Below are 25,078 nucleotides of genomic sequence, written 5' to 3'. Positions count from 1 at the left end.
GCGAACCGCGGAACGACATTGACTTACTCGGATAGACCCGGGCTATCGATATGCGCGCGCGCTTATCTACGAACATCTAATCCCTCCTTTTTAATTCCGTCAGTAACCGTCTCTCGATCTATGTGCGAAGTGATCTCTTTCCCTCTGTGTGTGTGTGTGTGTGTGTGTGTGTGTGTGTGTGTGTGTGTGTGTATGTTACGTGCCCGCGCGCCTGTGTATGACCGCGAATTACAGCTTGCGCCGACGGAGGTTAAAGCTCGGTGCTTTCCCCTTTTTTCTCCTGGCTTGTGTTATCGATTGTTATGCGCGTTTTAATTGGAAGCGGGTGCACACGCGCACACGTAGTTTGCATTCGACGAGTACGCTAGTCGGCGACCGAATAACGATAAATCGCGCCGGTATATCGCGTCGTAGCTCGTCCGCGACAGTCAAGCCTGCTCGTACGATGCGCTTATGGTTGCGCCTCTCTTCACGGTTTCTCACATCGAGGTAAATCGTTTCAATCCGCATCCTGCCGTGTCCCATGTCAGTCTCTCTCTCTCTCTCTCTCCTTCCTCTCTCTCTCTTTAAGAAGTCCTACCGACGAATCTCGTCGAAGAGATCAAGTCGAAATCGAGACGCGAACTTAAAATAATGAAAACACGTGGCGCGCTGTTACAAACATCTGACTGACATCCCGCGGAATTGCGAGATTCCCATGCGACGGCTGCGCCATAGTATGTTGGGTGTTGAACATCCAAAAGCACGATCGATCGTATCGGCGACGCGCCGCGATACAATGTGCACCGCCACGGCGAGGAAACGCGGGGAAAGTCCAGGAAAATTCGGTTTTCGGCATGCGCGTATAACGCGCATGAAGCCGCGTTTTTACTTTCTCATTACGCGCGGCCTCATGAATATGCGAGAACCCATCGAGCCGTACCCACGGCCCACTTTTCGCCAAACAATGCGCCGGCAGGTCAGAAGAAGGCAGCGATCCTGACGGCTGAATGTTTCCCGAGATCAAACGATCTCCACCGTCTTGGAGCGAGCGCGCGTCGAAACGCGAAGAGAGGGGAGCGGAGCAAGGCAGTTGGAAATCGTAATGTTCGAGAGATACTGAGACGCTTGGAGGTACGACCGAGTGCACGTGGGAGTATTTGGAATTAATCAAGCACCGAATGCATCGAAGGCTTGCGGAAGTTTATCGGTGCGCCGATGATTTTTCCCCACTTTCTCTCATTGCGCTCCCCTTGGCTGTACAGTCTATTTTTCAGACGCATTAATTGCTGTATAGTAACTTGCAATTGATTTGACACAACTGCTAAATTGAATTAATCTGATGCAGCTGTGAAATTATTAAATTAAATTAAATCGGTCATACGTGTTTGATGTAACTCTATACGCGACTCAATCGGATGCAACGCAGCGCCGATCGCCGGCGATCGTTACGGTGCAAAGCGTGTGAATAAAAACAAAATTATATGATCAAAACTCCGAAAAGTTTCGCAACTTCTTCTAATACGAAAGGTAAAATCGTGCGTGCGGTGCGTATTCGTTTGTTCTCCTCCGAAAAAATTGCTCACCGTCGACATGTCGGAAAGTCGCGCGCACGTGCGCTCGGCCGCGAAATAAATCCGTCGTGGGTTTTCAGGCATCTACGAAAGCCGTTGGAGCATACGCTCACACAGGTGGAAATGTGGAATGGGCGCGCCATGGTGCACTTGCGCGTATGCGGTTGACCCAGATGCCTCGCGAATGAAACTCATCTGGCAGCCGTTCCTGACATCCTTGGGCTCGATAAGAGAATTTCTGCCGAGCGTGCGTTTAACGATCTCGCGGCTTGCGGCGAGATTGCTGCGCGTTGAAATCTCCTCGTCTCACGGATAATCGGACGTTTGCGTAAAAGTACTTAAAAATGTCATCCTAATGGGGGTGCAACAGCTTGCTTTCAGATGCACTCGGAATCGAGTATTTGACTTGTCGCGAGATAATTGCGTCAAGTGTCGAAAGGCGACCGTGTAAAGATACGAATTGAATTGCAAAATTTGATCTTAAGAAACCCTGCGGCCAGTTATGCCTCGACTTCGTCGGCAGCGTGCGGATAAAGAGTTGACGTAATAAGGGGTTTGTAGAGTCGCGGTCGTTAAAAATGTGCGTGCGAGAGGAGGTCGCGAGACGAAACGCGCGAGCGACACGTGAGAGAATCGCGGGAAAATGTCGCCCGACCCAAAAGCACACCGAGTGAAACTCATCAGACGGCCGTTTCTCGCATCCTTGGACTCGATAAGAGAGCCGGAGAATTTCTGCCGAGTGCAAGGCCTGGAATGCCAGGCATTCGCCTCGGGCAGCATCGAGATTCGCTGTAAGCGGCGTGCCAAGGTAGAAAATGATTTTAAGCATGTAATAACGCGGCCGTTCGTCGAAAACTATCGTCGTGTAAAACGCCGTGAAGCGGTCCTGAGAAAGAGCGGGAGAGAGAGAGAGAGAGAGAGGCAGATGGAGGGATAAGGAAAGAACGAGACGGAGACCGTTTCACGAAATCGAGCCCGGCTAATTCTCACAGTAAAGTATTGTCTCTGCGCCGCAAAAAGTCTCCGGATTCGTCCCGGCGGGAATTGATTCCGCCGCGAGTAACATTGAATCCTTTTGGAGCGCGTTCACGCCAATGTACGAGTCGCCGCTTCTTTCACAGAGGTCAATTTGCGAGAATCCACTGTCTCTCAAGCGTCTCGGATCGGCCTCGTCGTCCTCGATATTGTACTGTCAGCTGCAAGATCAAATTTCTACGCGGGCGCGATAAATTTTCTTCGTGAAAATTTGCCAATAACGTCCAATTCAAATCTTTATTCAAGAGGATTTTGTTCAATTCCTGAACAAGATCCAATTCAAATGTCAACACTCAAGGCTTCTAAAACTAAATTCTTCGTTGACATTCTCCAGTAACATTCAATTGAAATTTTTACTCGAGAATTTCGTTCAATGCGAAACGCATGAGAAATTCAAAGAATGATCGAGCAACCTGCGTCGAAATGGATCGTCAAGGCTGATGTTGGTCGAAAACTTACTTATCGAGAGGAAGAGAGAGATGAAGACGAGACGACGAGACGAGACGAGACGAGACGAGACGAGTCTCTCGAGTGGCTTGCCTACTCTCGGCGCGGAAAAATTACGCCATATGGCGCCGGTCGCGAGGCCGAAGGAGCTAAACGGCGGCCGAGTCTCTCGTTTCCGCGGCTTTCACGAGCTATCGGACATCGACAGTGACGAAGGTCACTCGTGATCATAAACGACATTGACCTTGGACTACGGCGCTACAGGTGGAACGGAGTTTAGTCTAGAAAGTCTAGGATTATACCTGTGTAGGTTTAAGGCAGCCTCGCAAAAATGATGACACACTTTCTCGGTGCATGCACACCGCACCGATCCTTATTATGATCGACCGTGATTACGCACTTTGCAAACGGACACGGAGGTATTGTCCGCGGCAGCAATTGGTCTCTCTCTCCTCTCTCTCTTTCTCTGGGTCAGCCCGGTGCATGCAGACAATCGGATGTAACAGGGTCGAGTGCGAGTGCGACGGGAATTTCGATTTGGTGCCGTTTTGTGAGCGAAATCCGCCAGCAATCCGAGACGAGCGAAGAGCGATCGCGGTCGCGACGATTGCAACTTGTGACCTTCCCGATCGAGCTTGGGATTTTATTTGCTCAGTGATTTCTCCTCATCTCACAGACGAGGAGGAGTAAAGAGAACGGAGAGAGCAAGATGAACAATCAAGTCCACGAACGACGTAATCGTCTTTGTGCACTCTGTTACTCTGAGACGGTAAAAATATATCGTAACATGATGATGCAGAATAATAATTCGAAAACGAGGTGAAATTAAACAAGCTCGTGTTGAGATAGATACTTGTCACTAGCGCATTAAATGAACGCTGCGCACGCGGATATAAGTCAAAATCATTTCTTTCCCGCATCCCCCTGCCGCATCCCCGCGAGATCGCGAGTCCACGTTGCGGTCGTAGGCGCGTCTTGCAATGTGCCGTCTAAAAACTGCTGCCAGACGTTCCCACGTGGCGTGAAAAATTCCGCGAGGAAATTATACCGTGTTACATTAATCTGCGGGATCACGAGATCAATAGCGGATCAATAGCGGCGATCACGCCTCGCGGAGGAGGGCGGCGCGGGCGGAGGGAGGACGGGCGGTAGTCGGAGAGAGGAGCGCGCGAGAGGATCGCCGGAGGTGCGCTCCGGCAGAGGTAGAGGAAGAAGGGCGGCAGAGCGAGGATCCTTCGCGCGCGCGTTGCCGCTGAAGGAGGAGGAGCAGGAAGAACGGACGGAGAAAAACGGAAAGGAGCACGGCCGGCGTCGTAGCGCACCGCCATTAGAAATCATCGTCTGCTCTCGTGGAATTTCAGAATGCGGAAGGAAAGCCGCTGTGAGAGACAGAGTCCGGCTCGGCTAGAGTGTGAGAGAGAGAGAGAGAGAGAGAGAGAGAGAGAGAGGGGGGAGGGAGGGAGGGAGAAATAGAGAAAGAGAGAAGAGGGGAGGGAGACAGAGAGCAAAGAGGAAAAGAAGGGAACGAGAAAGAGACGGACGAGTGTACGAGGAGGGTGGGGATGTAGTTAGTAACCCGAGAACCCAGTCGTTCGTTTCAATACACCGACCAGTGCACCGACACGTTGCCCGCTGATGGCCAATGGTGCTTTTTCTTCTCGCTCGTTCTTCGCGACCCTGTATGTACGCGCGCGCGTTCATAAGTACCCACGACATACCTACAGCGCTTTGGTATCCGTACGATCGGCCGTACGTACACACGTCCGCGCGGCGCGCGGTTTCTCTTATTGTCAGTGCGGCCGCCGCGCCGTCTCTCTCTCTCTCTTTCTCTCTCCGTTCCTCCGCCGCGGCCGATCGAGCCTCGACACGAACGGTGGGCGTAATGATTAAATAATTAAATCGCGACGGAGAGCGGAGGTCAAATAGCGGCTCGGGAAATTCAAGTTGTCAGGTCGACGCCGGAAGAGTCGTTCGCCGATTCGTCCGACGTCAAGGGGGGCTTGGGGGTAAGGGGGCGGGGGTGGGGGGGACACTTGAGCGGCTCGAGTTTTTTATCGTGACGGAAACGGTGGAAGAGTGATGCAACAAGCATGTCTTTCATTGACATTTGAACAATAAATCAGCGGAATTTGTCACATTGAAGCAAGCAGGCAGCAACGAAGAAATGAAATGTCCCTTTCGAGATATAAGAAAAATATTTGTGTGACACGCACGTTCAACATGGCCGACCCGGTGGTCACCTTTACATGGGCGTCTTGTTCTTCTTGCGAACGAAAGGGAGGCGACGAAGATCTAACGTCGCGCAATCTGAATCCCTGCCGAAATTGCACCGCTTTCGAAAACCTCGGCTGAGAGTTAAGAGGTCTCGGTCGCTCCGGAGGCGGTTCCGCGCCTCGATGGGATCCGGCACGGCTATGTTTCCTGACCGTTCCGTTGTTCCGTGTCGGAGAAGCGGCCAGCATCTTTATATCGAGAGCCCGCGCGCGGTAATGAGCGTGTACGCTACCAGAAAGGTAACGGAAGGCGGGAAGAAAGGGGCACCGAATGGCAAGACCGTTTCCCAATGCTGACCGCGGCGATTGCGTTTTCCGGCCACGGCATTAATCTTTTGACCCCGAGATTCCACGCGCGTGGAAATATTAACCCCAGAAATGCTCGCGCTCCTCTGCCCAACGATGCTATCGTCGGGCGCATGCTGGGATCAGTCGGGCCCCACACTGCTCGATTACCCTTTCATTTATGTAATCTTAATTACGCGGCCTGAAATAGTGCGAATGTTGCAGCGTAACAATGTATAGCCTGCCTGCTTCGCGTTACGAAAGAAGAGAGAAATAATGCACGCGGAAAAGTCGCGGACGAGCAGGTGTAGTAGGTGTTACATATACCATTCGCGAATTGTGTCTGTGATGAGAGAGGCTTATCGCATAGTTATTTCGAAAGAGTGGAATGACGGAGTGCGACCGCAAGTGGCAAATGGAAAAAAGCCTGCAGCTATATCGAAATCTCGCTGCCGCGCGCGATCCTCCGCGCGACATGTCAGTGTGTTTGTGTGTCAACAATTTAGCCTTAAAACATGCTTCTCTCGCTCTGTCGCGTGATTTACCTGCGTCTTAGAAATTCAGCGGCCTCTCTCTCTCTCTCTCTCTCTCTCTTTCTCTCTCTCTTCCCCTCTCTTTCTCTACCGTTCGCCGTGTAACTTTGTAATCTTGCCGCTCTAAGAGCACAGCGGCGTTCCGCTCAGTCACGACCGGTGATGTAATTTTCCGCAAGCACACTCGCGCGCGGTTCCGAGACGCTGATGGAAACGCTTCCTTACCTGAAATCAGAAATGAATGACATTAACAACGCGTATACGGGTGATGCAACGAGAGGCAACACGCAAATGACAAAAGATCAGCGTGTTGAGATCTATGTTAAACACTTTGCTACCGTGGGGACGCGATTGTGTGTGCCGCGGGAAATGCGGAAATTTGTCGCTACATTTTTATGCCATTAAGAAGCATCATCGCGAGACGTAAACGCTACTCGAAGCCCGTGTTTCTTTCGCAGGACTCGCGATTCCTCGTCATTTAATATTTCTCCGTATATTTTCCTCTCCTCTTCACACGGTTGAATAAAATTACATTTATTATTAATAAAATATCATGCAAAATTTGAAATATCCCCCCCCGCATGCTAAGATACTTTCAGTCGGAAGAAAAAAGATATATTGCAGAATGAGAAAGTCAAGATCTTGATCGCATTGAATGCGACTGATCGACGTGACGAAACGGCGCACGGCGATGATGGGTCCGCGAGATCTCGTATCTCAGGGCCACTGCGACTCTCTCTCTCTCTCTCTCTCTCTCTCTCTCTCTCTCTCTCTGCACCGCGCGTACATTAGTCGCCGGCCGTGTGCTTTTATTTATGCGTAATCGCGGTGAAAACGAGCGACGGCGGGTGTCGGCGCGCTCGCGCGCGCTTTCCATTCCACGTGAAAAAGCAGTTTTGCAGATCGCGTTAGTGTCAATCCGCGCTCGACACTGGAACGGCTGGTTACTGCCGATGGGCGTGCCGATGGCCTGAAATCGCCGCGATTTTATCGCCCAGTTTCTTGTGCTCACGCGCGAACGAAATCGCGATTTCGCGGTAGATCGGCATTCCGGGCATATCTCGCCGGCGAAAAGGCGAGTGGCGTTGCAAAATAGTTGCAATAATTGCAATGGTCTCCGCAGTTTGGCGTTCGCATGCGCGAGCTACGACGTGTCACTCGAACTTTCCCGGGCTATTGCTTGTCTCGCAGTCTCGAGTGACTCGAATCTCCAGAGTCGCCGATCGATGCACGGCAATCAATGTTCCAGATCAAATTCCCCCTCTCTTCCTGAGGAAACGTGAAAACGTTCGCTCTCTTCTCATCGAAAGCGAGAAATCGGGCGAGATCGCGAGACTTTTTCGTGATATCCGTCAGATATGGACAAGACCCTTGATGATTGTTTGAAGGCTCTTGAGATTTCCAATCATGAGAGAAACGTTGCCGGATCCGTGAGAGTCAATGCAGTTTAATCGCTGCTCTCTCTCCAATTTATTATTTTTCTCACTTGTCCACTTATTTATTTTTCACTCAAAGCAATATCCTCCCTCTGGCACAACACAACGAATGTAAGTACAAATTATTGAAGATAAAAGAAGGAAGGAGAAAAATGATCGCCCGAGAAAATTATGCGATCGCAAATCTCGTAATTGTTCGTCTTTTATTTATTACAATATTACTAATCGACGCACGTCGAGTGTGCAATAACGGTGCACGTTTAATCGCGCCTTTGAATAACAATGCTCCAAGCATCACAACGTCTCCCCTAACGCAGTAATCCCGAAGTCGCCTTGTCGCCCATCGGCGTTACCCTCGAATTATTCCTGAAACGAGCTGCATCTCTCTCCCAGGCTAGATGCGAGCATTACGGCTTATTTGCGGCGAAGTATAGCTCGTCGGATCCGCTATTCTTCGCGCGGTTTCACCTCTACCCTCCTCTCTCTCTCTCTCTCTCTCTCTCTCTCTCTCTCTCACTCCCTCTCTCTCGCTCCCGTTCTCGCGCGTGCAGCACGCGTTCACCCGGGTGGGTGGATGGGTGGGTGCGTGCGTGCGTGCGCTCGCGCGTGTAGGATTCACGAGGTGTTGCGCTCCCGGCTTTCATTATTTGCGAGTTAGCACAATGCGTACGTGATTACGTGCTTACGCCCGGCGCACCGTCGTTACATCGCGTCGCCGCTTCTCTCTCTCCCTCTCTTCATCTCTCATTCTTCGTACACTCGTTCGTTGTTCATCGTCGGAACGCACGGCCTCCATGTATTTTAGAGAGAGAGAGAGAGAGAGAGAGAGAAAGAGAGAGAGAGAGAGAGAGAGAGAGAGAGAGAGTATCGGCCGCTACTCGCGGACCCGAGCAGATCAATTTGTTCCGAAGCGGTGAAAAAAGTGAATTTCGCGCAAACGATGCTTTGACGAAAACGGTCTTGCACGTCGCGCGACGGCGGAAGCGAGGCAGGTATATAGGTGGTTGGGTATCCCCCGTTCCTGCGAGTTCTCTGAAGTGCAAGACGGATGGACGCGATTCTATACTCCTTGGCGTGCCTCGTCGGCGTTACTCGCGTGAACTCGCAGGTGTATCGCGAGTCTCCCGCGATGATTCACAAGCGGATTGCGCGCGGCACGTCATACGATGAACGTCGCGCGATTATTCCGACGGTGCACATTAAGATTGCGTGAACGTCGTATATGGGACTTCGTGAGACCGTTGAAAGCGCGCGCGTGAGACGCACGAAATTGCACGGTTTGTGTATCTACGAATCAGAAAACGAAGCACAAAGTAATATCTCACGGGCAGGTTCGAGTTTTAAATACGAACCGGACTCTCGAGGCGCTAAAAATCGAGACCCCCGAGACCTATGCAAGGGTAGGTAGGTTGGTAGGTAGGTAGGTAGGTAGGTAGGTATGTAAGTAAGGTATATCGTGTACACACACTGTGCTCAAGCGCGCGCGCGCACATTGCGATGAAAAATGGAAGATGTGCACGAGCGTGGTCGGGCAACGCGGCGATCTTTATTACAATGGCTATCTCCGAGATTTCCTCCTCGATCTCACGCACGTAATGTAATTTCTAGAACCCTCGGCGCGGCGTGGTAGGGATGGGCGCACGGTGGACGCGGACGAGAGGCGGAGTGACGGGAGGAGAGGGAAAAGGAGAATTATTAAAAAGCTAAATCGAGGATAGTCCCGCGCCACGTCTCTGGCTATATTTATTGCGCGGGAAACTATGGAATTACCGGTCGATTACTCGTAAAACTTTTTCGCAAAATTGACGTAACAGACGGGCGGGCCTCCTCGCGCCCTCCTCCTCCTCCTTCTCCCTTTATCGAGCCATCCGTATTATTCTCTCCCTTTTATACATGGGCGTGACTATCGTATAGCAAGAGCACAGAGACCGACAGAGATAATAAAAGCTTGACTTTCTCCACGGTGTAGAAAGAGGAGTGTTGAGAAAAAAAGAAACAAAGGAAAGAGGGAGAATTACGAAGAAGCGGGAAATCGGGATCTATCGCGTGAGTAACGATTCGCGTCTAAATCCTCTGGAGAAGGGAGTAAGTGCTCGTCGATGTTCCGTTACAAGTATCGCTGAATGGAGAAAAGAAAAAGAGAGAAGAGAACACGTAACGCGTCTGTGCATTTTTCTGGAAACGGCGCGCGTGCAGCCGAGTTGTTCGATGCAACCGAGTTCTCATACCGTGCATGTAACGCGCGTCCTACGTACGCATATTCGTACGTGTTAAACCTTTTACAGTAATTAAACAGTAATTTTTTAATGACCGCACCGTGATGCGCGGTGATCGGTCGGACCGGAAGCCGGCCTCGTAATTAAAGAAAACGCTCTCATCGTGCGCGGACACGGTGGTGATTTCAAGCGGCAACACATTGGAGAAGGCAACACGCCTCGCATCAAGAGAGAGAGAGAGAGAGAGAGAGAAAGAGAGGGTAAGGGGGAGGAGGGAGGAGAGAGAAATCCGCGTTTCGAGCAGGAAACCGAGCGGCGGTATCTCGTGCAAAAAGCCATCCCGTTCCGGGCGTTCCGTTTCTGCACGTACAGTCGCGCGTGGGTCGCCGTCTCCTCCTCGTCGCATCATTAAAAAGTGAAAGCAACGAGTCGCCGGCTAAAACTTTGACTAACGGACCGTTCGTTCGGCAGTTACGACGTCTCCGCCGGAGATAGGCTGGACTTTCGCCCGGCGTAACGCACCGTTGACGTGCCGCGGATAATTAATAAGAGCTTATCGCTTTATATAACGCACGCGCGGCAGCCGACATTTACGTGACATCGCGCGCGATGTATCCGCAGGTGCGTCGCGATCCATAGCATCAGACAAGTATCGATTCCTCCGATCCTCGTCGCGAATTTCTACTTCTCGGCTCTCATCATTCGGTCGTCGCGCAATTCCGAGTCTGCTGTCGCTCTTTCCGACATGCTCGCTATCTTCCTCCCGATTCACGCTTCCCAATTCCCGGTCTCCCTGACCGCAGCCTCCAACCCGCGCGTCGCACGCTCGAAATCCCTTCGGCCCAGAACCCCCCCTCCCCCCGGCCCCGAGCTTCCACTCTGCTCAAGCATCCCGCGGGTCCTCGCTCGCGCGATTGTCTCTCCTCGCCGCTCGCCTTGCGGCCGTTCTCATCTCCGGACGCGGATTTCGTCCGCTGTCCGTCTGTACCATTACCATGGTAGTAGTCCGGGCCGCTCGTTTCCCCCGCGGCTCGATGCGCTCGCGGTACCTGCGCGCACATACGTGCGCGCGCGCATTTGTATCTCGTGACTGTCATGCGCGCCCGCGCGCACGCGGCGAACCCGCCGTAACTGTACACCGTGGTCATAGATGTTAATCTGCCACATAATTGCGCCGATCTGGCCGCTTATTTATTGCCCCGGTTCCGCCGGAGCGGCCGCGTTCGCCCGCTCGCTCGCTCGCACTTTTCAGCGTTCCGCCGCGCCGCGGCTATTGCTACGAGTAGCCAATAATCGGCGGTCCCGGCGGTACCGCCGCGCTTTCACGCCGCCACTTCCACTTGTTAGGATCAAAAGGATCGTTAAGTCGTGCCCGCGATCCTTCCAGCCCCGGTCTTCGCGCGACCGTCGCGTCGCAGCCGCAATCGGCCGGCCATAATGCCGCCGCGCCGTAGTCGAGGCGAGCCGAGCCGGGCTTAACCCCGGGTAAACAGAGCGCCGAGCGAACGACCTTTCCGATTCGACACGACCCCCCGAATCGATCTCCGTCGGATCGTGACGAACCGCGCGATCGCGCTCGGTGCGTTCGCGGCGGAGCGTGGAAATGTTGTAAATAAAGTCCCGCTCGACCGGCCGGTCGCGATCGCGAGAGCCCCCCCGCCCCCCGGCGGGACTCGTGGGACGTTAGCGGCTGATTTCCGATCGGACGTCTGCCTGTCCGGCGATATCGCGTCCTATGAGACGATAAGTTAATGTTCGAATTGCGATTATCATTGTTGTTAGACTCGCAACGAGAGTCTAACCTGCGCATGGAATTCCACTGGGAAAATAATACGACCGACTTTTCACTAGTGTGATTCTTCACATTATTGTGCGTCTATTCGAGATTGAATCGTGAATCGCCGGCGCGGCGTACCGACAGCGGGTCGTAATTGCGAAACAACGTATGAAAGCAACGTATTGATTCGCTCTGATCGACTCTGACACTCCTACATGCGGATTAAGAACCCATGCCGCGAAGTCTGAGTGTGTGACAACACACCGCGACTCCGCGCAACGGTATTTCCAGCGTCGCTGCGAGCGAGTTATCGATGATTTTGTGCGCGCGAGGTTTCACTCTGAGAAATTCAACGGCCGATTAGCCGGAAGAACAAAGGCAACGAAGTCGCCTCGTAACTTGTCCAGCTTGATCCGCGGTCGAGCCTCAGAGTATCGCGAGTATTGCCGGGCCACCGATTCGCGATCCCTTGCAAACGACGAGGGGCAAATATCGCCTTTATCGCGAAGCAGCGCGCGAAAGACGGTGGGCCGAGCGAGAAGGAGAGAGAACGAAACGGCAAGAGTGCGAGAAAGACAGAGTGAGAGAGAGAGAGAGAGAGAGAGAGGAGAGAGAGAGAGAGAGTGAGTGAGTGAGTGAGAAAAAGATCGCCGCGTTGCGGAAGAGACAGAGAGAAGGGAAGGAAAAGATACGCGTCCGAGTTCGCACACCTGTGCGCACTCCGCGGGTTTCTATCGCGTTACACCTTGCACATGGCTCGAGAACGGACCGTGTGTACGCTCGCGGCGAACGAGCCCCGCGGATTTATACGAGCCGACGAACGTGGCTGTGTTAACCATTAGCGTCTGCACTTTTTCCCCGGCTGGATAAGAAGAAGAAGCGGCGGCAACAGCAGCGGCAGCCGCCGCCGCCGCCGCCGCCGCCGCCGCCGAAGAAGAAGAAGAAGAAGAAGAAGAAAAAGAAGAAGAAGAAGAAGAAGAAGAAGAAGAAGAAGAAGAAGAAGAAGAAGAAGAAGAAGAAGAAATCTGTAGTTTGATGATTGGTAGGTCGGAGCTCAGATCTCTCGATAGTCCGCGCGCTGTGGGTTTCCGGTACTATCGCGTCCCGCTTGCAAACACTGTGATTACGAATCTCCTTGTAGCGTCCCGCCGCACACACGGCCGGAATCGATCGCGGACTGGCGGACGTGGTTTTCAGGTGTTAACGCGCCTTAACACCTCGAAACGCGCCGTGTTTATCGCGGAGTTCGACCTCGAGGAAATCCCCGAGATCGTATCGTAATCGAGTCACACGAGAGAGTCTTCCCGCGCACACAAGTCAAAGTCTACCTTTGTGCAATCGTCTACCGTTGTAAAGTGTTACCATACCGACCGACATATTTCTTTACGAGGTGATAACGCCGCGAGCGTAGGAAAGTCGCACGCGCACCTGACAGCGGCCGTCAAAGTGCCAACACCCGATTGCTGATTGTAAACGAGTGAAACCGCCTTCGACTTTGCTCACGGATCGACTCTGCCGGGACGACGGATCCAGGGGATCACGAGAACACCGCGAAAAGCCCGCCGCGGACTAATTATTAATCCGGCGAGCAGCGTTGCGTTTCCTAACCGCGTCCCGTCTGGACGTCCCGTCTTGTGTCCGGACTCGCGCGCGTTATCCATAGCTCTTCTTTACAGTTATGAGGAAGCGCTTCGGTGCCTCACGCATATTGTGCGAATTTGCACGCCTTCGCGTCTACTCGGCTGTCTTATTTATGCGCGTGCATAAGCGTCCGGATATTCTGTTACTGCTCTCCGTGGCGGACGCCATATGGTTACTGCGCACGGGACTGTTACGTTGTCACCAGAGTCGACAGCAAGAAGTCTCTCTCTTTCTCTCTCTCTCTCTCTCTCTCTCTCGCCTTCCCTCCCTGCCGAGGAGAGCGACGGAGACACGGCGAGCTATCATTGCGACAGTGAAACGAACCCGCCAGTGTTATTGTGAGCCACGAGTTCGCAAGATAACGCGTCCTAAGTCGCTATCGAATGGAAGTCGCAGCGCTCAGCCGAAGATTGAAGGGTTCGCGGTCGACGGTGGTCGCGGGGAGCCGGGAGAGACTTCTAAGCCGGATCGATGCGCCTCGATGAGATTCGCGAGGGCGGCAGTCGAGTGACCTGGCGACCCCCGTCGAGTCTGTCGCTCGTCAACGGCCGAGATCGTCGACCGCGCACGTGCGATCGACGTGTTGCGGCTGTTCGCTCGAATTTCCGAGAGAGCGCGAGACAGGCGAACCGCAACCGAGCCGTAAAAGCTGCCGCTCCGTTCTCGCGATCTTTTCCGCCAGTCGCCACGCCGCTCTCGAAGCGGACCTATTTGTCGCAAGGACACCCACGGCCGCGAACAGCCTTGACTTTTACATACCTGCCGGATGGAGAAAGCGCGCGCGCGTTTCTCGCGGCCGAGTCATCCGCGACGGTGCGAATTTCCGCGGTGAAAATATTACTGTGCGCCAGCACCGCGGATTCCTCGGCTTTCGCGAACGAGCGCCTTGTTAAGCCCTGTTTATTTAATGTCTCGACGCCTCGAATTCCGTCCTGCGATTTCTATCGCGGACAGGGAACCGTCGAATCGGCGTCGCACGGCGTCTCCCTCTATTAGTGGCATTGTAGGAGTACATTTTCCTTTTTCCCTTTTTCTCTGTTCTCTGTTCTCTTTGCTTCTGTTTCTTTCCCCTCCGCCTTCTACATCATCGAAATAGTTTTTGTAGCAAACAGACACATCAAGAGGCACGGTAGTACCTCGCGCCAAGTTCGGCGCAACGAAGCGCGCCCGAACTTGACGCGAGGTAGACCGTGCCTATATTTATAGGCGAAAGTGCGAATTGAAACGGGGTGAGGTATTATCACATATATCAACAAATGACTACACCGATCAAGGTTTTTTTAATTTGCGGAAGAAGACATCGATGCTTTTTGCATATGACCTCGTCTACAATCAGTCGGGAGACGTTGTCGTGTATCGTATGCATGTGCACAACCTTGATTTTTATGGCTGTCGTATACGATAGCCGATACATAAAAATTAAGGTTGTGCGTATGCGTAAGACATACGACGACACGTCACCCGACTGATTGTAGACGAGGTATAAGAATAGAGCAATATATCGAAATAGTGCCAAGCGTTTCCCCGCGATTTACCGGTGATGAATTGCGCGCTGAACATTAATCGCGATTCCCCCTGAAACATCGAGCTTCGCCGAGTGCTTTTAATATCATATGCGCAATAATTAATTCGCGCTATTATCAATAATCGTCAAATACCTAAGAACGAATTAAGGATGTGAAAATAGGATCTCGACTTCTTCTCGCGATTTTTTACATAACTTCAATAATCATCTGCGTATTTTGACATCAAATCAAACGCTCGTATTATCTACATAATCTTATCATCGTCGATTGGACAAACAACAGTCAACAACAATCAAACAGAACAAAAGCAACATCGGTCACCACCTAGTCTGGGATAGCACGATAACCCAGTAACCATCGCTCTAAACGTGCATACCACGACAGGACCTGTTCGGCAGGCCTTAGGGAGAGAAAGTGTCAAAATTTTAATTTTAGATTATATCTAGTAAGTAGCGGAGCAGACGCAAGCAATATAATAAAGGATTCTACCTATTTGAACGAAAAATGAAACTACTATTTTAAGTCTCCCGAAACTATCCTCTTTTGTGATAATTATAGATTGAATCGTACAATCAAGGAACGAAATTTAAAAGAGTAATTAAACTTTATAAACATTTTATCAGAAAAATGATCACTTTATATTATAATCGTTTCAAATATTAATTTGTAACTATTCTATAATCAATAAAATTACTTCATTACGTTAGTCTCGTTTAAGCTATCCGAAATGTTCTGCATGTTCTTAAAACTTATTAAAACAACAATTTGTGTTTTAAATAGAGCAATACGATTGTTGCGATACATTTCAATCATGAGCGGCAGTTTTTGACAAGATGTTCTGTGGTGAATTTTTAAAATTGAGAGAAAATCGCTCTTTTTTTCTTCCTTTTTCTCAAGAGAGAGAGAGAGAGAGAGAGAGAGAGAGAGAGAGGGTTAAGTCGGCGTAGGATCATGTTCGCCGGCAGGGACGTGTAAAATCCTCTAACGCATTACATCGGTTTCTTTCCTCTCACTCCATCTGCCGCCGGGGGCGAGTCGCCCTATGGTGCGTTACGTAACGCGGCATCATTGGATATTAATGCGGATTATCGGGCGGAATTTGTTGGCATTATGAAAATTTACATATCGCACGGGGATTAGGTGGTCCGTGGGCTCGCCGTAAACTCCGCGACAGCTTTATTCGCGCGAACGGTTAGTCGCGATCTTTCGGTGTACCGCAGCGACAAACGCACGCACGCGCGCGCGCGCGAGCGTTGTAATCCGACGTGCGGAATTATGCCGTGGCGCACAGTTGCGTCTTTCCTAGAGCTCGCGTGAGACCATTGTGTTAGGCGTAAATAATTTTAACGGACCTAATCCGATGATAGTGAAATATGGCTTATCGGGATCGAGAGAGAGAGAGATAGAGATAGAGATAGAGATAGAGAGAGAGAGAGAGAGAGAGAGAGAGAGAGAGAGAGAGAGCAAGAGAAAGAAAGAGAGAGGACGAAAGACCGCGCCGTTAATCGCGCGAGCGGAGCGTCGTCGCGGTCCCGTGCGTTATCGACGTCGTATTGAATAACGGTTGATTCAAGCTGACAGCGCATAAGAAATCTCGTTACGTATGTATTCTGGAGCGTTGCACGCGCCAAATCGCCAATGGCTCTCGATAACTGGCTGATAACGGAGGAACAGTAGCGGCTGTGCGCGATTTGCCGCGAGCCAGCTGCGGCCGTTAGTTTGTCCCGTCGTTTCCAGCGTCAGCTACCGCGGGGCAGCGTAGCTGTTTCTGCTTCTCAAAACGTTTAACGAAGGTGCAGTTCACTCCGTCCCATCGGTCCCTGTTCTGACGCGGAAGAATAATTCTCCCTTTCTCCCTCCCTCTCTCTCTCTCTCTCTCTCTCTCTCTCTCTGCCGAGAAAGATCTCGATTGCGAAAATTACGCACTGCACATGGCTGGCGAAAGTAGTGGGACAGTTATTCGGGAGAGGTGTCGATCGCAAGCTTGATTGAAAATTCAGCAAACTTTCTCGAGACTCGCTGGAACACACCACTGAGATCACAGAAGCGTTCTCGTCGTGGGCACGGCCGTGGGCACCGCGGCTTGCGGAAATCGCGCGCAAAACACGACACGTGTCCGCGAGAGAGAAACAAATAACACGGCCGCAAAAGCGGAGAAAACCGCGAGGAACGGGGACGGGGATCCGTAGGACGGCGACGAGATAAGAGGCGCTGAGAGAGACACGGAGATTTCACCGGAACAGAGCCGGTCCAGTTCCTTCCGAGAACGGAAGCTAGACAAAACGAAACGCGCGCATAGGCGGACTTGCCTGTTGGCTCGGTTACTGGCTTGCCTGTTTGTTTGCTTGTCGCTTTGCTTGCGGCTTGCTCGTTCGTTCTTTCGTTCGTTCGTTCGTTCGTTCGTTCGTTCGTTCGCTCGCTCGCTCGCTCGCGCACGTACGCACGTGTGAGTAGCCGCAGCTCGTGCGTTCACACGCGGTTCTCGCGCGGCCGAGAACTTTCCAAGCGAGGCGCAACCGCGCGTGCCACAAACCGCGGGACTGTGTTACTCCAGTCGGACGCAAATCGAATTTTGTGCTAACCCGGAAAGAAAAGGCTCGATAATTCTATTTTGGGCGAGGAGGTAGATCGCGCGTGGGGATTCGACCGCGTGCGCAGAAAGTAATGCGTTCGGCTGGCGAGAAAGTTCTTAGCCGGCTCGATTAAACGTTAATAGTATCGACAGTGCGAGGCTTTCTTTTTAATTGTGACCCAGATCGCCGCTGACCGGAGGGCATCTTAAGCCGAAAGCGCCTTAGGCTGACGCCCAAGGAACGCGAGAAACGAGCGGCAAGAACTCTCACGATCATCTTTCCGCTAAACGAACACTCGTCGCTGCGCGCAACGCACCGATGGATCGACGGATCCATCCAGTCTCTCGCGCTGATTGCAGATACTCTGAGTGATTAAAACGCGGAAGAAAACCTCCTGGAAATAAAATTCACTCGCGGGATTTATTGAAGACAAGCCTTCCCCTTTCTCCGCGTTGATCTCCCTAGGTTCCACCGGTTCGCAATTCCTCCAGTTCGCAATTAAAGCTCCTCGAGCGACGATTTCTCATCGTTCGTGAAGCCGATGCCACGACATTCATGTTCAGACCGAACAGTCACGGGTTAATCGAGAAACATCACAACGCCGCTCGCTCGTTTTTATTCCAGTCTTTCCCCGCGGCGTTGCATCTCCTTTCGTCGCCGCGAGAGACGTGAGAGGAGATGCCGACGGACCGACGAATCGTTCTCCGCGACATTCGAAAGTCGCCGCGCAGCTTTTCTTTCCGCTTGCTGCCGTCTTCCGTTTTCCCTCCATTTATGTATATGCGTGCGTTTTCTTTCTCCCTGTCTTCTCGCTCTGGACAAGGACGACGGCGCGTGGCGTGATTATATCTCGACCGGTGAGACGAAAATTGACCGTTATTTTCTCGCGGGGAAAAGTCTGAGAACAATGCGCGACGAATTCGGTCCCGCGATTCGCTTCCTGCTGCAGTCTCGAGGTCGTTCGCAAATATCGTGCTCGAAAAATATTTTCGACGCACGACGTGAGATCGAAGGTCCCCGGTGCTCGCGATTGTAACGAATTCCAGCCGCTCGAAATGCAAATTGTGATGTTGTCGTATATATTTAACGACCGCGTCGGTACGCTCTTGCGTAAAAAGTATATCACGTCACGAGAATTAATTGGAATACACGACTCGAGCAACGGCACGTTCGGCCAACCGCAAGCGAATCGATATCGAGAAAGCGTGATCGATTAGATTCATGGCTCTGCAAATGATGTATGTACGACGCTTTCGAGCGCTAGACGAATTGATGCGTCTCTCTCTCTCTCTCTCTCTCTCTCTCTCTCTGTCTTTATCTGTCTTTATCCGGAGAACATAACGATGAACTGTGAGGATCGATTCGCAGTCGCTCGTCATCTGGTTACATCACTCTGAAAATTATTCGCACCTCGGTGAGTGCTTCTCCTCGTTAAGGGAAGCGCGGTTTCATATTAGTCAGGCATTCTCCATGAAGACGAGGTGAAAACTAGTCGCCAGTCGCGGTGAAACTAACGTAGAAATATTACGTTTTCGCGTTTCCTCGCAGAGAAATTAAAGTTAAAGCCGCTTGACAAATAACCGTTCGGCGTTTAATCCGCGGTTCGCGAAACCGGGCATCAGTCGTGCCCCCATAGGCGATAAAGTATAATTTCTCGTCCGTAGCGAGAGAAGGAGGAAGAGAAGGAGGGAGAGAGAGATATTTATTTATGCGCTTGCAATTTAACTGTATGTATGTGTACACACACATATACACGTACACGTACGTTCGCCTGCGCGATCGGCTGGACGAACGCACGTGCATACCGTTACCTTAATTAACGCCACGTCCCGCCGCAGTTATTACAGTAAACAGTCGTACATCGTTATTTTCTTACGTGCATATTAATTCCCGGAATAATAAATCTGGTTCTCTCTTCCCGTCCGAAGCGCGTTGGTTCGCGTCGATAGCCGAGCGGCGCGCGAGAGCGCATCTTTCTATCGCTGGTCCCGGCGCCAATTTTTTGTACAGGAAGTACCGCACCGGCAAGATTAACTTCGAGGATCTATCGCGATCTTTCCTCTCGTACGTTAACAGACTCACAACGCGCGCGCGCGCGCGAGCGTTTGGATATACTGCTAAATTATAATTACAGAGTGCACTCCGGAACAATATGTACCGTCCTGGCGGAGCGAATAATGCGATTGTTTCCTCTCACAAATCACATATTTTCATCATTGTTATATACATCAATGCTGAAGCTAAATCCAGCGATTTTTTAATCCTCACTTATTTCTACCAGAGTCAGTTTTATACATTTCTCTCAGTCTCATTCGTGTCTCTCAAACAATTCTCAACGTTGTGCAAATTTGAGTAGAAATCCTTTTAGGGAATTACAAACCGGGCACTTCGGGACGGTTCTTAAGTTCTGCTATGTTAAACCACAATCGAGAGCGACGTAAGACGACGAATACTCGACGTATCGCCGAGATGAACAACGCAGTTGCCCGAGATAGTAATTACATGTTTACACGGCAACGTTAATCCGGATTAGTAACAACCGTAGTTAGTGAATTCTTTGATCCGATTGGTATATTCTTTTAGATCTAAAAATATACTCTAATCGGATTCGAGACTGCACCAACTACGGTGGTAATTACTAATCCGGACTAACGTTGCCGTGTAAACGTAGTTACTGTCGCAGTAGCCTCCGCGTTCACGCGCGTGCGTCCGGCGTCGGTGCGTCTCGCGACACCGCGGCCACGATAATCTCGCGTACGTCCACGGCTCCGTTCGCGCGGCCGCGCCGAAGGTGTCGGCACAGGAAAGGGAAGAGTAAACACACGCGGCGAACACGCCGCCGACAATGCCGCGCCAGTCGTTCTCAGGGAAGTTGCCGGGCCTGCCGTGAGAGCCCGGCTCGTTAATTAAAACCTAAACCCGAGCGAAAGCCTGCTCGCGCTCGCGGCGCTGACGAGGGCGCGAATTAGCGATCCGACAGCAGTCGCGCCACGACGTTTCGCCTCACCTCGTCTCACCTGGCTTTGCCTCGCCTCGTCTCACCTCGCAGCCGCCGCTCGTCGATCGAAAGTGCATTCGCGCGCGCGCGAACGTTCGCGAGAGCGAGCGAGCGAGCGAGAGAGAGAGAGAGAGAGAGAGAGAGAGAGAGAGTGGGAGGGACGGAGGAAGAGAGAGATACAATCCTTATCACGCGCAAGCAGAAATTAATCTCGACGCAACAGGGTAGATTCCAGTTCATTACACTAATGAATAAAATTACGCTTCTTTCTTACGTCGGTTAGCACGACGTTTTCCTTGAGCAAATAAAATGCGACCGCGCCGTGATACGTATTTATTATCGCGCGCGCGCGCGGGCGAGTGTCCTTTCACGCGCTTCCTCGCTCGTTCCGTATAATTATGATGTAATTCTATTTGTTTCAATCTTTATTTACGCGTTAATAATAGAGTGCAAAATTACAGACGCGCTCGCGAGCGCAAGCACCCTTGCGAACATCGCAAGGCTGCGCCTCCGACGATCGTTACGGGTCGGCTCCTCTTCGCGCAGCGCAGCGCGGCGCGGCGCGGCGCCGCGCCTTGCCATGCCGTGGTGAAGTTATCGTGAAAAAGTGAAAATCGTCGCGGCCGTCTGCGGCTTCGACAGCTTTCTCGCCGTAAATTGTGTAAGAACTTCGACATGCGAGGCTCTGCGCCCGGTTCCGACAGGAAATCTTATTTTTATCGCTGTCGTCAATTAACGACGTCTTCGTTGCGGGCGAGCGTATCGTCTATCGATGTGTATGCGAACGAGCTCGCCGAAAAATGTCACTCCTTCCGCCGGCAGCTACCGACGCGGATGAATCTTCTCGTGAGAGACGAGAAGACGGTAAATTGCTGTAGACTTTAATGCGAGCTCTTCTTCCGGCAAAGGAACGATCTTAATACAGCGCGGCGTAGCGGGCAGTGTACCCACATTCACATACATTGGGACGTCGAGCAGATAATTGTAAATTACGCTGAATTTTTCTGAAACAATGCTCCGCCTCCGAAAAAAGAGAAGAGAAAAAGAAAAAAAAGAGGAGAAAGCGGGAGAAAGTCGCAGTCATTACGCGAATTGTACAGATTACGCATAAATTATCATCATTGTCCGAGCGCGGATTCCGCACGGTAAAGATATCGCGATATCCGCGAGCCGTGACTCCGTTTAGAAGAATCCGACCGGCGGAGAATGAGAGATCGTGGAAAATTCGAAATCTCACCTGCGTATGCGTCCGCGTAGATTTCATCGTGCGCGGGGAAGGGTACGCGTGTACATGAAAATGTTTTACACAGTAAAAACGTACTGCGTTCGACGTCTCGGGGTTGAGGCGAGTTCCGCTTGGGGAATTGCAATTTTGTGCGCGCCGCTTGCCTGCATCCCAGAAGGGATTTAGGAGTGGGCAACTGCTGCTCGTTGTTAGTCGCAAGAACATATCGTGAGCGATAACGGTGCCTCTCTGTCCGATATAGCGCGACCGCCTCGGCTCTCAGGTGCTGCGGAGAATACACGGGATAATGCGAGAGAGAGAGAGAGAGAGAGAGAGAGAGAGAGAGAGAGAGAGAGAGAGAGAGAGAGAGAGAGAGAGAGAGAGAGAGAGAGAGAGAGAAAGGGAGAGAGAGAGAGAAAGAAACGCGTGTTTCGGCAACGGGAATCTCATTTCCTCAAGTTTTCAAGTTTCAGTATTGATAGTTTTAGTCAATTTTATGCAAAAAAATACACAAAATATAAATAATTAATTCCAAATTAAAAAGATTACATTATATATCAATTATAATATTAATTGTAATGTAAAAATTATAATATTTTCTATTGAATATAACATTTTTAATTAATTATAATATTAAAATTATATTATTTATCAAGGGTTGCAGATTAAATAATTACGAATATTCATGATAATCACATTTAATGAAAATCATAATTGATAATAACTGATTAAACGACTGAATAACGTTGCACGAATACGAGTCTCTAATTAATCGTGCTCTGAATCTGAAATTGCAAATAATTTACAGCTACAAGTAACGGCCTTACAGTATTTCTCATGCAACGGAACAACTATTTTCGCGCGAGAACGCGGATACACAAGATACGCCTACCAGCATCGACATATCGACACGAGAATGCAGCATCGAAGTCTCCAACTCCGATATCTCGTGCGGGAATTGAAGTCTCCAACGCCGCTGACTGCGAGCATCGAAGTGTCCGGTATTGCATTTCCTACACGACGTTTCAATCGTGAAATAAAGGAAGGACGATTTGTATAAAACAATAATTCGTCAAGAAACAAAAGATCCGTATTTTTTTATATACTCATGTGCATATTTAGAAGCTGAAACTACCCTGAAAATAACTGGAATATTTAATTTCTCGCGAATATCGTCGAGACTATTAAGTGTATGAAAAAATGTTTTATACAAAAGTTTCATGATATTTCGTACTCTTTATAGCAGCGTGTTCAGATCTTTCAAAAAACGTCAAATTTCTTAACTTCAGATCGTAGATTCCGAGAAATTTACTTTCTGCCACTTTGCAACATATCCAAAGGCCGTAAAAATCGTCGAAGGTCACTTCCGACACGGTTCTCTTATCAGATGAAACAGTCCAATTTTCACGTATTTGACGAGACGCGTAACAGCGGTGCTCGCGGCACTGGTGTGTGTCTTGATATTTCCTCGACTACACAATTATCGGCGAAGTATCCCGCTGAAGTATCCCGGCGTTCCACCGCCGGAATCACAGCGGATTCGATCGCAGGCCAAGGATACGGTCTCGCGGATTCGATACAATTCAGCCCGAGCGACCCACCTCACTTTCGTTTTCCTCGCCTTATCGCTCACGAGCCGACGCGGTGTACACACCGCGATTCGTGTATGTGCGCGTGCGAATACGTACGTTGATATGCGTGCGTGTTGCAGGAAGGTAGGAAGGTAGGAAGGTAGGTAGGTAGGTAGGTAGGTAGGTAGGTAGGTGGAAGTGTATACCCTCGTATCCCTTCCCTCTTCTAGAATGTAATAAACGAGGCGGCAGGCAGCGCTTGACGGATCGGAATCCCAAAGTAAAGCATAAGCGTCCGCGAACGGGAAACGACGGCGCGGCGCGGCGCGAGCAAGACGAGTAAGAAAACCGCCTGAACGCAGGAAATTTAGAGCATCGTAAATACTTCCGATGCGGTATAATTCACTTAGCGTAATGAATTTAATGCGGCGAGCAGGCGCGAATTAATGACGTAACGTAATTCACGATGCAAGTCTCACATTTCCCGAGCATGCTGGTAGCACTATTCGCAAGATGAATAAGAAGACTTGAATTATTTATCTTTCAAAAAGCGAGTATTTTTCTTCTTCTTAATTACACGAGTCACCCGACGCTCAGGTCACGACTCGTCGCAAGTGTAAGCGTTAAAAAATCGGGTCGCGATCGGAAGATGCTGATCACAAAGTGATTTTTGTCACCCTCGTCTCCGAGACTTGCCTCGCCGAGAACACTCGGCGAAGCCAGCGCTTCCCGATCGTCACCGCGATCCGATCGCGCGATCTGCTGCGCCGTGGTGCCGCCGAGCGGCAGCGTTTTGCGTGCGATCGCTCACGCATCGGGGGAGCACTCACTTTCGCTTTGTTCGTTCGCTCATTCGCGACCTCCGTGTCGGCGCATTCCGCGCGAATGGCACGGGAGGACCTGCGGAGCACGAGCGGCGAGCCGAGTCGAGTCGAGTCGAATCGAGTCGAGTCGAGCAATCGACGCTCGTAGCCGCGCGGCATGTGAACGATCGTAATCGTCGGCGCGCAAGTACGCCTATTGTAATTGCGATATTAGGCGTAATCTTTCTTGCATAACGTTATTTCTTATGTAGGACGGGCAAACAATGGCGGTATCGAATGCGTTAACGCGATTCTCAATGCCCCGAAGTATCCTGGACTTTCTGAACGATCGAGCTTCTTCTCGCCGCCGCGAGTCGACAAAGAATCCGGTAGAAATCATGTCGGGATCCAATTGAAATCATGTGAAAATCCATGATTGGAAACTTTTTTCTATGATTTGATATTGCGATATTATGTACATGTCGATGATCTAGTCGTTGTTCAGCTTGCATTATTCTTAAATCGAATCCGTATATCGAGATCATCAATAATTTCATGTATGAATAAATAAATAAATAAATAAATAAATAAATATATCGGCTATGTATATACATCGATGAAATATCGACCAAATGCGATGCGAATCTATCAACGTCAATACACCGTCGATATCAGTAACGAAAGCAATCTTTATAAAAATCGAGTCGCGCTGCGAGGAATCATCATCGACATCGGTTGCATCATCGACTTGTGAGCGTGGTCGGAATTTTCGAAGTCCAATCGCCGGAATTCATCGAGTGCACGCGATCGCGCGTTCCCGCGAGAGAGCCGAGCGTACCGAATGTGCCGCCGCGATGTTTCGCAGCTCGTGAGAATTCGCGTTACGTTTCGACGAGCGGCGAACGGCATCAGGGAGAACGAGTGCGAAGCGATTACGTTGCGTTATTATGAAAGCTGAATCGTGCTCATGGAAAAGTCATTAATTCCCATTACGTCGTGTACATTATTAATTTAACACGCGACGGTTGTTTCTCTCTTTCCTTCTTCTTTTCCTTCCCTTCTTTATTATCTCCTTTTTCTCCTTTGTTAATGAACGCGCCCGTGAATGAAGAGCAGTCCATTTGATATACTGGACACGCTGATACGTGTCGCTCGTAATTGCGATATTACGCGTAATCCCTCTGGC

At 50.7% G+C, this 25,078-nt stretch overlaps 1 protein-coding gene across 5 annotated transcripts in view; it reads right to left on the bottom strand.

Annotated features, from left to right (window-relative positions):
• LOC105190640 (uncharacterized) overlaps nucleotides 1–25,078 on the bottom strand; it is an 81,961-nt gene that overhangs the window by 40,876 nt on the left and 16,007 nt on the right. The window contains exon 2 of one of the 5 annotated variants that reach the window (XM_025305465.1): nucleotides 6,139–6,351. The exons of the other annotated variants lie outside the window; for them this stretch is intronic. The gene's annotated coding sequence lies outside the window, so the exon portion shown is untranslated. The remainder of the gene's footprint in view (nucleotides 1–6,138; nucleotides 6,352–25,078) is intronic. 5 annotated transcript variants of the gene reach the window in all.

Source organism: Harpegnathos saltator, unplaced genomic scaffold (assembly GCF_003227715.2).
Source record: "Harpegnathos saltator strain DR-91 unplaced genomic scaffold, Hsal_v8.6 scaffold698, whole genome shotgun sequence".
Classification (NCBI taxonomy): Eukaryota; Metazoa; Arthropoda; class Insecta; order Hymenoptera; family Formicidae; genus Harpegnathos; species Harpegnathos saltator.
The sequence above is the reverse complement of the archived record's forward strand: the minus strand, read 5'-3'. Positions and strand labels throughout refer to the sequence as shown.